The following is a 14,603-nucleotide window of genomic DNA, read 5'->3' as shown; positions in this document are numbered from 1 at the left end:
GGGTCCTGGTTGGGGGAAAACAATCTATAAGCAGCAGTGATGTCATTTGTTTGACATTTTCATCCCTTAGAGTGATGAATGATAAAGTACCAATGCAGACAACGAAGTCTGTAGATGGCAAACAGACATAGGCATGATGTGAAATATGTGTTGTGTTTGTGGTGAGGTTGGTCTTCAGTGATTTTAGACTAATGCAGTTCAGAACAGAAAATGGACAAATAAATCAAGTTGAATGGTGGGAATGTAGCACATTAATGTCAATATGAACTGCCGATTGGGAAGAAATTGTTTGTGTCAGCCTCACAGAGGCAATGGAGGAGAAAACAGCAGAGACCTTTTTTTTCTTTCTTTTTTTTTTACACGGACGTCTTTGGCTTTCAATCATAAATCATACAGCCAATGCAGCTGGTAGCTCAACACTTAACAAGCCAGTGATGTGCAGTTCAAGGTCACAAAAATCTAAATGATCAGTTACATTTAGTATGTTTGGGCCATGACGCCCAAACATACACGTGGGCGTCAAACATACACGTGTGTTTCACTTGTGCTAATCATTTAAATCAGCTGTTGCACAAATTGGTTGGAATACAAATCTGCAGAGTCTTGGTGTTCCAAGTCCCATGGTTGCCTATTCCAGATCGGCCTGTCCTGTGCCAAAGTTGGGCCGAGCTCTTGCAGTGGATTGAGATGGATCAATGAGCAGGATGCCTGGATATTTGTCACCACTACACTTGACACATCGCCAATTATTTTGCTGCATTTCTCTCTCTTCATCATCATTAAACTTCAGTAGCAAATTTATGGCACCACCAGTTGGGTGTCTAATTTATCACGGAGCCGTATGACATACCCAAATAACTTGCACACCAGGTGTTCCCTGCAATGCATATTTGCCTGTTGTGTTTTGTTTTTCCTTCATAACAGACATGGAGTTTGCCAATATAAGGAAGCACACACAAGTCCTAAATTGGTTCTGGGGTTTGCTTGGGGGGCATTGTTTGTTCTTCGCACCTGCTCGCTGTAACTGCCAGTCAGATCATGGTGCCCTCGAATCTCTGAACCACAGAGATCATTGAACAGAAAGGAGGACAAACATAGTGTGATAGTGATGAAAGAGGGATGATGAGACAAGCAATGGAGAGGCAGAAGGAGAGCAAGAGGTACAACATGGAGAGGGAGTTACGCGCTGTGACAGCTGAGTTTTATATTGGTGAAGCTGGTTTGCGTTGCCTGTTCTGTTGGAGCAGGCAAAGCAAATTAATATCATTGATGTTCACTTCTTTCTACTACCTTTGAATGATAGAAAGTCTTCTGTTAGTCTCATTCCCATGTAAGAAATTCTACACTCAACTCAGCCATTGACCGGAATATATTTTATGGTCAGGCTGTAAAATCTTCTATTATCCATTTTCTCACGTCTCTTTCAGACTGTGGTGAAGACACCGCAAAGTTGAACAACATGCTTTTAGATGTGCACCACTCAGGTGACACATTGGGATACAATTTCTGATGAATTTACTTGAACTTTGCTGTTATAAAAGAGAAAGCTTTTGAAATGCAATCAGTGGATAGCTGCAAGGACGAGGCAGGAGCAGGAAACTACAACCTCACTAGCACTGTGTCCATGACCACATCTAGACACTCCTCAAAGATTTGAATCACTTTGTTGTTCTCCCTGGTTACAAAGAGATGGCGAGGCAGAACAAATGTGTCTCCAAGAGTTTTTGAAGTGCACAGGGGGAAATCAAAAAACATGGAAGAGGAAAGGAAAAAAAGAAGGGAAAAAATAGACTTTCATGTTTCGTTTTTTTCCCTAGAAGAAAGTTTAACAGGTCAAAGAAACAAAACAACATCAGAGAAACACAAGCAAACCCAGTAGATGCCTCATCTCTAGTTGAGTTTGTCTCTGATTGCTTCCCTTGTGTTGCTCCTGGCCGAGGCTTATCAAAGAGCTCCTTTCATAAGAGCCGGGATCAAGCCACTGCTGTGACTGCTTGGCACCCACTGAGGTTGTGGATAGGGTGGGGGCTTCAAAACAAAGACGGGCAAGGCAGAGGAAGTCAGAATCGAAGGTGGTGAGTGAGGGGGGAGATGGTGCATGTGCATTTAAAGGAAATTGGGAAAGGAAAAAGGCTGAGTTCGGAGGGGAATTGCCCACGGCTTCTGCAAAGTGTCTGTGGAATAATAGCGTGCATCCGTGTGTGTGTGTGTGTGTGTGTGTGTGTGTGTGTGTGTGTGTTTGTTCATGACAGAGACAAGGGAAGAAAAGGACACTCTTTAAGTCGAGGGCAGGAGTGGTTTTATATACAGTATGTGCTGAGTAAAATGAATATGTATTTGCTTAAAGTCTTCTCTCTGCCTCAGTGATTTCTTGCTGACAACACGATATAATGCACAGAATATCCAGGTGAATGCAGAAACAGTGAAGGACACAACTCCAGAAGGAAACGAACAACACACACACACACACACACACACACACACACACACACACACACACACACACATACACAGAATACCCTGAGGCCATGTGTACGTCCTCACTACAGCAGCCACGGTTCTATCAAGCCTGACGTCTCCCCTGTTTACTAAAGCATGTGACAGCGTAGCATTTTTACAAGATTCAATAACACTGACTTTGCTGGGCCAAGCTCATTTGCCTAAAGGTGACCCAGCTTATGTTTTTCCATGCTGAACATTTGCATGATAGATTCTGATACCAAAGTGATTAAGACATGAGACACAAGACCCCTTTGCATGTGCAGTCAAATCAGTCTTATTGCATGTGCTCAATTCTGTGCAAATAGAGGATTACAGTTGCATGCTCTGTACACAAGATAAGAAAATTTAAGCAGATTCAGGATACTGTATGGATAATTTAGTGAAGATGTTCAGGGTAGTTGAATTTTGTCACCCATGACCGTGCCTTTATGTGTAATCTCTGTTTACACGTTGTTGTTTCTTCCTTGACTGAGCAGCAGAGCTCGAGGGAAATTATGGTATACGTCTTTGTTTAACAATTTGCAGAATGAAGAATAGAGTGCAAAATCACAGGCATGCACTTTGACTGACCGGCTGCAGGGTAGAGTGTGCGTCGTCTGTGTGTGTGTGTGTGTGTGTGTGTGTGTGTGTGTGTGTGTGTGTGTGTGTGTGCTTGTGTGTGTGTGATTCATGTGTGCCTTCCCTCAGTCTGCCTTGCCTGCAGCGAGCTGGTTGTGGCTTCACTCAGTCTTGACTCCTCTCCCTGCAGGCTCCCAAAAGATGGGCCGACCTTTCCACCTCAGCCAGGACTGTAGCGTCACTCACAGCATGGACTAAAAAAACTCACCTCCTCTACGAACTCTTCACATTGCTCTCTACTCTGCCTTCCACCTCCTTCACTTGCATTTGATTTGAATCAAGCTTTGCGTAAAACTAGTATGTTTGGAAGAGTTTCAAGGGGGATGAACACATTTCAACCTATAGTTTCTCTGTAAAGGGTGAAACAAGGAGTAGCTATGTGTCAAAAGCCTAAAATAAGTAGGATTAGGTTGATATATATTATTTTATTCTCACCTTTAAATTCAAATTGTGTGTGTGTAAAGTGTAGGTTGTCTATGGTGGCCGTGCCACAATCAACTAAACATTTTCTTTAGGAGAAACGCTTTATAAATGAACAGCAAACGATGCAAAGTCAAAAACACACAAACCCCTAAAACAAATGTGGAAAAATTATGCATTTTCAACACATTGGAATTACTCCTTGCCACTAGGGGAGCGCTGAGTGGCACAGCTTGAGTTTTGACCAGAGAGTTTTATTTAATTTTTATTTTTTTGAATTAGCATTGTTTCTGAAGTTTCTCCAAATGGAAATGTTTTGGCCCGTTACAACGCATTTGCCCTTTGACGGCCACCGTTGTCGTATAATGACCTAAATGGTCCAAAATCTGTCAGCCAAACATCTGTCCAGTGCTGCTAGCCTGCTAATGGTTTGATTTTTTATAGCTACATTTGTGCTTTTGGAACTCTTCAACCGGATTTACATCAACATTGTATGATCCCTATAAACTGTGAATAAGCAATTTGTTTTTCTGTTAATTAACTAATATAAACACTAACAATTTTTACACTGAAAAAAAAGATGTTAATATTTTTTAATCAATTGTTTTAATAATTTTTTTGCAAAGTCTTTGGTGTAGAAAACAAATATTTGTTCTTGTTACGCTCCCTTTACATGTTTGTTCTCCTGTTCATCCTTGTTTGACCCAGGGGTAAGTCCCTTGGTTTCCTTCATCCAGGCATCGAAGACAAACACCTGTCAAACCACAGCTGGAGTCCAGTGTCCTGTGGCCTGGTCTTGCCCCCAGAAAGGCATGGCTGCAGCAGAGAAACCACTGAGGAAAATATGGTCCTTGGGGAAAGGGAACACGCTCTAGTGGAATAGACATCTGCCTCAGAGGTGAGCTGAAGAGTGTTAAGAGTGCTGTGTTAAATCTCCTGTGTGCTACGCCTTTACAACATGATATCTTGTGTTAGAGACGGTGTGGGCAGGAAAAGGTTTACTAGTGAAGTGTGCCAGGAATACTGGGATAATTGAAACTGTGATCTCAAGGGAGTGGTTAAAAGTAATGGGAAATACACTTATTCGCCTTCTTGCTGTTACATGAAACGATCCATGCCAGCCTTATTGCAGTATGGTAAATGGTGAGGGAAGCTACAGCTAGCAGCTGCTTAACTAAGCTCAGCACAGATACTGGAAGTAGGGAGATACAGCTAGCCGGGCTCCTTACAAAGGAAATGGAATATGCATACTAGGATAGGAGGATGAAATATTTTTATCATGGAAAACACTCAAAATATGTTGATTGTGGAGAATTTCCATAAAATCACAATTAATGTAATAATATACAGGGCTATATTGGCTCAACTTGCACATAAAGTTTATTCCTCACAACATTTTTTTAAAATGTTTTGTTTGATTGTTTTTCACACATAAAATGTGTTTAATAAGAGAAATTATGTTTTTTTCATATCTGTGATGAAATGAAAATATTATTTTCTTGAGAAAATGTAAACTAAAGTGATTCCAGTAGATTTGACAGCCCTTTTAAGACAAGTTTGGTGATTAAATCATAATTAATTTAGCCAGGATAATCGTGACATGAAATATTCATATTGTCCCATGCCTCATGCATATACCGGCGCATCTAAAATCACTGTATAGAAACTTATCTTGTTCGTTTAATCCATAAAAAACATGAAGTGCAAAAGTGTTCCAAACTATTTCTGTAGCTTTCAGACATGTGAGTGGTCTTAATATTGTCATAAATATGCTCCACTCTCAACAAGAAAGCCAATTAAACCCACTATGTGGAACATTTCTTCTAAAACAAATATGTAAACTATTTTGTTTTTGTTATGCTTTATTTTGTCTGGCTGTGTTGCTCCCTTAAACAATGTCCGTAAGTAAAACACGGCGGACCTGAAATTTCTGTAAATTATGCAAAAATGGTGAATACATTGCCTTGCACTGTTGTTAATATTAAAATCAGTTAGTTATACGATAATAATTGTCCCCCTCATTTTGCTCAGCTGCAACCTAATTGCAGTCCGCAAAAGTCCACTAAAGGTCAGGGCTGTATAGGAAATAGATGCATAATGAAATCAACACATATTTCACTGCAAGCTCATTGACTCTGCGGGTGCAAATCAGGAGGTGTGTGTGTGTGTGTGTAAGTGCACTGTGTGTGTGTGTGTGTGTGTGTGTGTGTGTGTGTGTGTGTGTGTGTGTGTGTGTGTGTGTGTGTGTGTGTGTGTTTTGGGAGCGGAAGCAATAACGCTGCCGCTAAAGCATATTCTCATTAGCGGAGGGACTAAATGCAAACATAGACTCTGTCTACATCAGGGCTGTACGCTTATTTTTTTAGGTGGTGGCACTGGTGCTAGCAAGCAAAAAAATTCAGTAGCACAAAAATAAATTTGGTAGCACACAAAGTATGATCGAAAACTTGCATAACCTTAACCCTTGCATTTCGCTCTAATTACCTTTGAGCATGTTATCTTGGTCTCATTTGAGATTCTCAATTAATATTATATCCTAGTGTGTGCAGTAATAATTATGGAAAAATTAATAGGGTTGCACTGATTGCAATTTAGACAAAAGAATCTAACCTGCCAATTGCAATTTTTTGCTGATTCAGAATTATTATTATTATAATGTCCTTCTGTTAATTAAAACCAAACTTTAAAACATTAAACATAGCCTATTAAATAAATAAGTATGCATATTGGTACAATTTAGGATAAATTAAATAGGTTGTTGTGAATGTGTTGAGTAGCTTTTCAGTGGCTTATTTAAAACTTTGTTTAACTAGGCTACTGTTGACTGCTCACTGCAGCTGAAGGAGTTGCCTTTCAAGCTAGAAAAAAGCGCTAACTTCCTGTTCTTACCGGCTTCAAAATAAAAGTCAACTCACGTTTGGCTAGTAACAGGCTTTTAATGTGAAGGCGCACAGGAAATGTTCTGTTTGTACACACGCTAACATAACTGCGGTAATGTGCCGTCTCCTTCCGGTAATTACCGTTGCTGAAGTTTTTATACCTAGAATCGCTGCACGAGCACAGATCCCGAGGACACATATCTTTCACCAGCCAAAGTGGAGGGTGGACTCAATAACTTACTTGCCTAAGTCTACATTTACCCCCATTTGGAGGGTTAATGTAGAGCCCTCTAAGCAGTGTTGTGCATCTCTCTGTGTTTCAAAGACAGCCTCTCCTCATTAGCAGCCTGGCTGTCGCACGAGTGCGAATGGATTTGTATTCATCATCGCACGTGATCAATTTCAGTAGCATATGCGATCAAAACTGTCGCACTGTACAGCCCTGGTCTACATTATCAATTTAGAAATAAACTCAATATGGATCTACATTCACAAAACTCATAAAGCTACCATGTAAAACTTTCTGGGTTCCTTCCAGTGCGATACGCCATCCTCACCCAATTAAGTGCTATGCAATGAGTATGTATTTATGTATATGAAGTATTCACGATGAATCATGTGCAACGTGGAGGGAATGTCTGACGAACTCTGATGAGGTTCCTGTTCCTTAAGCTCCCATGTCACACCGCGGGCCTCTCTCACCAGCTCAGTTATATATCATATAGACATCAGGAAGGAGAGAGAGAGAGAGTGCAGTACAAAACATCATTAATATGAAAATCATTAATATGGATCTTGGAGTAAGGAGAGCACATCCTCTTCACATAATGAGAAACCCATGATTAGTATGCTGTAGCTCCACATATGGGTGCACATTTATTATTAATCATTCAAAAAGAATTGTGGGAAACATTGTGTATATGCTGACAATATTTACATAAAAAAGATGTATAGATGTGTGCTTTTATATAGAGCTGTCACTGCAGCCTGCATGTGGACAGCTATTTCACGAGTATATACTGGTCCATAAGACGCAGCACTTTCTGCTCAGTAGCTGGCTGCTGACCTTGACCTTGTGTGTTTCTTTTTATGATTCAGATGTTCTGCCTAATTTTTCTTTTCTCTAAGAAAAAAAAAGTAGTGATTTTGACCTGGCTAAGAATATTTTCCAGGGAAATTTACCGAGCTCCATGTGTGAGCTGACTGCCTGACAACACACCTGGACCTCAAAAAACATTCCAAATTTTTCCCATGAGATTGAGAGAGAGAGAGAGGGATAGGGAGAGAGATAGATAGAGAGAGAGAGAGAGAGAGAGAGAGAGAGAGAGAGAGAGAGAGAGAGGAAGCAAGACGGAATGGCAGACAGAGACGGACAGAGAGTGAGAGGTGGAGTGCAAAGGGGAGTAACCCAAAAAGCAGTGGTGCCCTCCCTCCTCCCTTCATACAGCATGGCAGTTAATTTAAATTCTGCAAGGAGACAACCCATAAATCACCTCCATACTGACTAATGGCTTCTGCAACTGAGGGAAAACTCTCGCCTCTCTACCTGGAGACACTCTGCACTGCAAAAAATATATAGGCTACACTTGCTGTGTGTGTGTGTGTGTGTGTGTGTGTGTGTGTGTGTGTGTGTGTGTGTGTGTGTGTGTGTGTGTGTGTGTGTGTACAGTATATATGTGTGTATATATATATTTATTGTGTAACCTATATGAGTGCTTCACTCTGACAGACAGTTTTTGAAGGAGTCAGCAGCACAACTAACCCCATCCACGTGCGCAGCTTTCACTGGAGGGAGAAATCCCCCTGTGTTGGTCCATAATTAGCCCCCATAACTGCAACGGTCTGACGTCAGAAGTGTGTGACACAGCGCTAACCTTGGACTGGATTCCAAAAAAAATCACCCTGGGTAAGAACGCAAGCACAGCTCACCCAGATGTGTGAGTCATGCGAGTCCTAAAAAGCTTCCTCAAGTTTTTTTTTTTTACATTCTAAGTTGTCTAGTTGTGCCTCTGGGATTTGACAAAGTTTCTTTCTAATAATTTCACAGCAAAGGTTTTTTGCAGTTATATATTTTTCTATTCAAGGAAAGTCTTAGAGTAAAAATGGCAACCACACTTACAAGGATTATATAGTTGCACATAGAGAAGACCATAATACTGTATAGCTAGAACACAAGAACACACAGTCATTTTCCTCTCATTTTCTTCCAGCATTACTCATTTTAACCTCTCGATATTTACCTTCTCGTGTCAGTAGACAAACTATGACCCAGACTTGAGCAAAACCTATAAAGAATATCTAACATACTGTAGGGTTGGTCAATCACATCTGATCCAACCACATCCACACAGTCCACACAGATTTGACTGAGTGATCACGAGGAAGCAGAAGTCGGTAATATGATGTAAATTGTGGTTCACGCCTCACATGTCTCCCCATGCGCTCAGGCCTCTTGACCCTAAAGAGCCCCCTACAGAGCTGTGCCTCACAGTTTGAAAAAGCCTCTAAAGTATACAAGTAATTTGAGTGTGTGGGCGTGTGTGTGTGGGTGGGTGGGTAGTTGGTAGGCATGTGCTCCACACAGTGATGTCCCCCAGTGATGGGGGAATCCTGACTGTATGTGACTCCTTGCTGAGGGCACCCAGTCACTTCTTTGCATTTTTTTAGTTGGTGGGCAGTTTCCTGTCAGTAACGCCCTTTGCTCCGGGGTGAGAGACATGTTACTTCAGGGACCTGTTTGCTTCTTCATTGCCCCCACATAACCTGTCACAAGTCATTTGAGTACAGTGGTGGGACTGAAACGAAACATTCACCATATATATAGAGTCTCGCTTGATACATTTGTCCTGTAACCCGTTTGGATTTCTATTGCGCACAAAGGGAAAACAGTCTGGCTTTGTGGAAATAATGTACTTGTGTGTGTATGTAGTGTGCTTCTGTCACTCTTCTGACAGTATTAGAGGTACAGTTGGTAGAACTTATTGGAATTTTTTCACAACAGACTTGGTAGAAATGGACACGGAAATGCACCTGTTGGAAGATCACGTTCTGTAGAGTAAATAACTAAATAGATCTTCACCTAATCACTTGATATTGTGGAAAGACTAAATAGTGGTGGATGATGCTATCCATACTTACAAGCTTCTTGTCCCTAAAATTTCTGTAAATTCACCGAAATGGGGGGGGGGGGGGGGTTGGCAAGGGAACATTGCAATTTAGTATCTCACTACTAGGGGCTGCTACTCCAATATTTCACACAGTGCCTTTAAATATGAACCAAATGGTGGGATTTGATCTATTTACAGATTATTGTGATTATCATTGTTTAGTGTGGAGGTACCCCTCAATTTAACATACCACTGTTTTTGGAGTGATGAAGCGAAAAGATATTAGGAAAACAAACACAGCAAATAACATACAGACACTCGCCATTTCATCAGACCCACAGATGCATTGAAAGAGAGGAAGATTTAAAGAGCATGATTTACCTCTCTCTCTATAATCTGTTACTCTCTATGAGCATTTAGTCTCTTTGATCCAGATGAAATGGGGCTATCGCTTTTGTGCGGTGACCTGGAGTAACCGGCTTCAGCCAGTTTGCCCCTCGTATTCCCTCCCATTAACACGGATGACCTCCAGTTGTGATTGGGGCCTCTGATCTCCCCTCCGTGGGTCATACATGTGTTTTATAAAACTCAACGACACGCTCTCCTTCCTCCACCTTCCCCCCTTTTCTATAGTCCATCCACCTCCTGCCTTCCATTTACACCCCCCTCAGTCCTGGAGTGAATGGTAGGTTAAGGTTTGCTTAGACAGCCACTAGTTTCCTGCTGCGATTTGACAGAGCTTTAAGAGGAGGTTTTTTGAAGCTGTGGGGCGTGACACAGAATCGCCAGGCCGAGGGACAGTTCCAGTCGGATTCTCCCCCCTCCCCGCTTTCCATGTCCAGCTGTGGAGGACAGATATGAGCCTTTGACTTTAAGGCCCCACCCACTGTCACCAACATCCAAAACCGCCCCCCGCCCCCCTTTCCCTCCAGCCTCAAACAGCTGGGCTATGTGGGCCATCCAAATGACTGTATGTAGCAGTTGCAGTAGCTCGCTAAAGAAAATCCTCCTTTGCACTGCACTGCTCACCCGTCCCACTGCCTAATAATGACTGTGATCAATCATATGTGAGACCTAACCACACGACTATCACACGAGATAAGCGCTGAGGTGTAGACCCCCCACTGGTTAAGCAGGTGTTGAGTTTGAGGAAAGGTCACTCAGACTGCATGCGAGGAGAGGTCATTCTTTTCCATTTGACTTTTAGATGTTTTTCATCACAAAACCAACATAGAAAAAGTATTTTTTTCATCTAATTTTAACCCATTGGAAAGGAGTGTCCTCTTGTGGGTTTCCCCTCTCCTCTGATTGCACGGTCCCGTAATCTAATCTCATTAGCCCTATGAATGGAAAGCTCTCTGTGTGAATCCATTAAGAAGCCTTTCCCTGTGGCTCTCTCTCTCTCTTCGTAATCTCTCTAACCCTGTGGGATTAATCACCCACGTAGAACAGAAATCGATCCATTTATGCACTCACAGATGTGACAAAAAGACTGTAATTTGCAGCAATGGTGGAAAATGATTGGCTAATTGAAATTCATTGAAGGGAAAGGAAGAAAAAACAGAGGGAGGGGACCAAGACTTAAACAGTAATCTGTATATAGATCTTTAATGAGGCAATCATTTCAGTTATGTGTGCAATGTATTTGCACGTAGAGGGAAAGCATTTTCACTTGTTTAGGAAACTACCAATGCAGAAAGTAATACACAAAACTAATCAATGATTAAAAATAAAAAGCCCAGACAATGAGTTTGACAACGACAACAACCCTCCTTTTGAACATCAACATTCCTTGTTGATTACATCCTGTTTAGTGCCACTCACTCTGTGTAGCCATGCATGTTCAGCAGAGGTGTGTATTTGAGGCAGAGGAAGCCAGGGTCCGCTGAGAAGTGTTGTAACGTTTAAGGCTTGCTGATGCCTCCATGAGCCCATAATGAGAAGGAATGAGGGTCGCCCCCACAACGTTAACCCACTTATAAAATCTGCTTCCCTTTAAAGGGTGTTAGAAAAACCACAATTACCCCCCTGACATTTTTTACTGCATGATTTATGAACTGAATATTGCCTCTCCCTCTCTAACCCTTAGTCCGAATGGGCTAGTAATAAAGGGAAGTTAAGGGGCAGTATTGATCGGCTCAAAAAGTAGTGTTTGATTTGCCACGGACGAGGACAAAGGAGAGGAGAGGAGAGGAGAGGAGAGGAGAGGAGAGGAGAGGAGAGGAGAGGAGAGGAGAGGAGAGGAGAGGAGAGGAGAGGAGAGGAGAGGAGAGGTGAGGACAGGACAGGACAGGACAGGACAGGACAGGACAGGACAGGACAGGACAGGACAGGACAGGAGAGGAGAGGAGAGGAGAGCTATACTGTATTGATGAGTTGTTCAGCCCTCCACCATGCGGCCCCCCTGGCCGAATGGACACCTGCCACGTGTGAACAGGCTTTCAGCTCACATCATCTTCTCCACTTCCACCTATAATTGGCCATATGTGTCACCAGCACCCTGCTGCTGCTGCTGCTGCTACTGCTGGAGGGAAGGAAAGGGAGATCACAGCTTTGACAAGGTGATTGTTGGATGGTTCCCTGTGTTGACGTGTCAGGTAAGCCTTATCTTGTCAAACTCTTCTGAACTCTTGAGCCCTTCTTCTACCACTTAAATAAGAAGTGACCATCTGCTTGAATGAAATAACTGGTTAACTGTTTGGCAGTAAAATTGTTGTTAGAATAAAGCAAAGAAAAAAAACTCTGAGGGTTCAAACTTTAGCACCTGTCCTTCAGATGCAGTCCGTACATAATGAGTAATTTATACCGTCTCAAGAGGATATTTCTAGTAGCTCTGCTGTGGACAGAAAGTGTGCAGTACAGTAGAACATCAGCAGGCCAACCACTGAATAAGCTGAATACATAATGCCCCAAAGTGGCTCATTGCATGTGGCATTCAATGAGCATTCATTAACCTTTACCACTGCAGCAGCAGCAGTTACCTGCATAAAGTAAGGCAGTTAGGTACTGTGTTCAGACAGGTTAATCGGATAAAAATCATCGGATAGAGAAACACAGCTCAAACTAAGCCAAAAGACACATGAATGACATAAAATTATATGCAAACAATGGCTCGCTTAATTTAGGTTTTTTGTCTATGAAATTACATTGGCAGTGAAATTGGCAGTGATGCCAAAGATAGAGAGGGGGGAAAGGTCAAAGATTGGATAAGGGTTTGTCCCTCCGCTCCTGTCAAAATGGCAAATGTCACCAGCCGGCAGTGAGGCCGCTGCAGAGTGCAAGAGAGGGTGTGTGAAGGGGTGGCTAGAGTGAGGATGGAGAGCAAGGAAAAGGAGGGGAAGGTGAATAAGTATTGGGAAAGATGTGAGATGTTGTTGAGATGCTAGTGGGCAGATGCTAAGTGGCGAGTGGTGATAGCGACCATGCCAAGCAGAATAGCGGAGCAGCCCGCCCCAGGCAGCCCAGGGGTTTATCCACAAGGGACTTGGGAGGCGAGTTTCATGTGAACCAATGACATGCACATACAGCGGGCTTAATGCAATTTCCCTTAGGCGGAAGAATATAGTGTAATTTATCCAAAGTGCATAGGGGAGAGTGGCCTAAGTTGTGCATTTTGGAAGTTGTGCCACCCCTTGTTTCTAGAAAACCGTGGAAGAAATTGGAAATGTGACCACATATTTAAGAAGAGCCATCCATTTGACTCATCCTGTAAAGAAGGGAGACACAAGGAATAAGATATAAGGACATTTAAGCTCAAAAAACTGTGTTTTGCCTTTCAAAGTAAAATGTCCATGATCAAGGTTTTTTTGATTATTGTGTCTGAACACTCATTGACAAGTTTGAAAACATTTGACACATGTTTTAGTGCTTTGGTATGCTACATTTTGAGTCTATACAGTTAGCACGATGTCAGCCCTAAATCGCTGCATCATGCTTATTATCCAAATTTCTGGGATTGGGGTGATTTGTGCCAAAGGGCCTAGGTGAGTTATAAGTAAGTAAGTAAGTAAAATGTATTTATAAAAGCACATTTATGACAGTTTGCACTGTCCAAAGTGCTGTACATAGTGCATTCAGTAGGTAAACAATTAAGGTAAAATAACAATAACCAAAATAAAAGACGTAAAGCCCATACATCCAAATAAACACAGATAGTGCGAGGTAAGATAGTTAATGGGGAGGAAACACCAGGGTGTACATATGGGTTTTGAGCCTTGATTTAAAGGCAGAAATGTAGAGGGAATCACATTTGTCAGGTGGCAGTTGGTTCCACAAGCACGGAGCAACTAGTGCAAAGTACATTTCTGAGAGTTGTGCCAGTGGCATGGCTGTATACGCTGGTCACCAAAAGAAAGTGATTGTCTACAGTAGCTCAGAAGAGAGTGACATCTCAATTCCACTTAACGACACCACTGATGAGAGTTCAGATGGCCAGAAAGATGATGATGGTGACTTTGTCATTGTGAGCTTTGCAGGTAAAACCATTAGATCTGCTAGACCTTGTTTAAGAAAATTGTCCTTCAATCTTTGTCAACTATTTACTTTAAATACACCTTAAATAAGTGATTGTCTAATGGATGTGTCTTGCATTACAGTTTATGAGATATATAGCAATGGCACAATTTACCCCATGGTATTCTCTCCAACCGCACAACTTACACCACACCGGGGGCAAGTTGTGCAACAAGACAACTTTTTTTCCGAAAGCTATATTTCTTCAACAGTTTATTCCAGATCCAAAGTTTTTATTGCCAGGGATGCACAACACCCTGACATATACAGTACAGGCCAAAAGTTTGGACACACCTTTTCATTCAATGCGTTTTCTTTATTTTCACGACTATTTACGTTGTAGATTCTCACTGAAGGCATCAACACTTTGAAGGGACATATGGAATTATGTACTTAACAAAAAAGTGTGAAATGACTCTTAAATAGGTCTTATATTTTAGATTCCTCAAAGTAGGCACCCTTTGCTTTTTTGACAGCGCTACAAACCCTTGGTGCTCTCTCAATGAACTTCATTAGGGAGTCACCTGAAATGGTTTAGCAAAGAATTCCACATGTGTTCATTCAA

Source organism: Ammodytes marinus, assembly GCF_949987685.1.
Source record: "Ammodytes marinus genome assembly, chromosome: 16".
In the NCBI taxonomy this organism is placed as follows: Eukaryota; Metazoa; Chordata; class Actinopteri; order Uranoscopiformes; family Ammodytidae; genus Ammodytes; species Ammodytes marinus.
The sequence above is the reverse complement of the archived record's forward strand: the minus strand, read 5'-3'. Positions refer to the sequence as shown.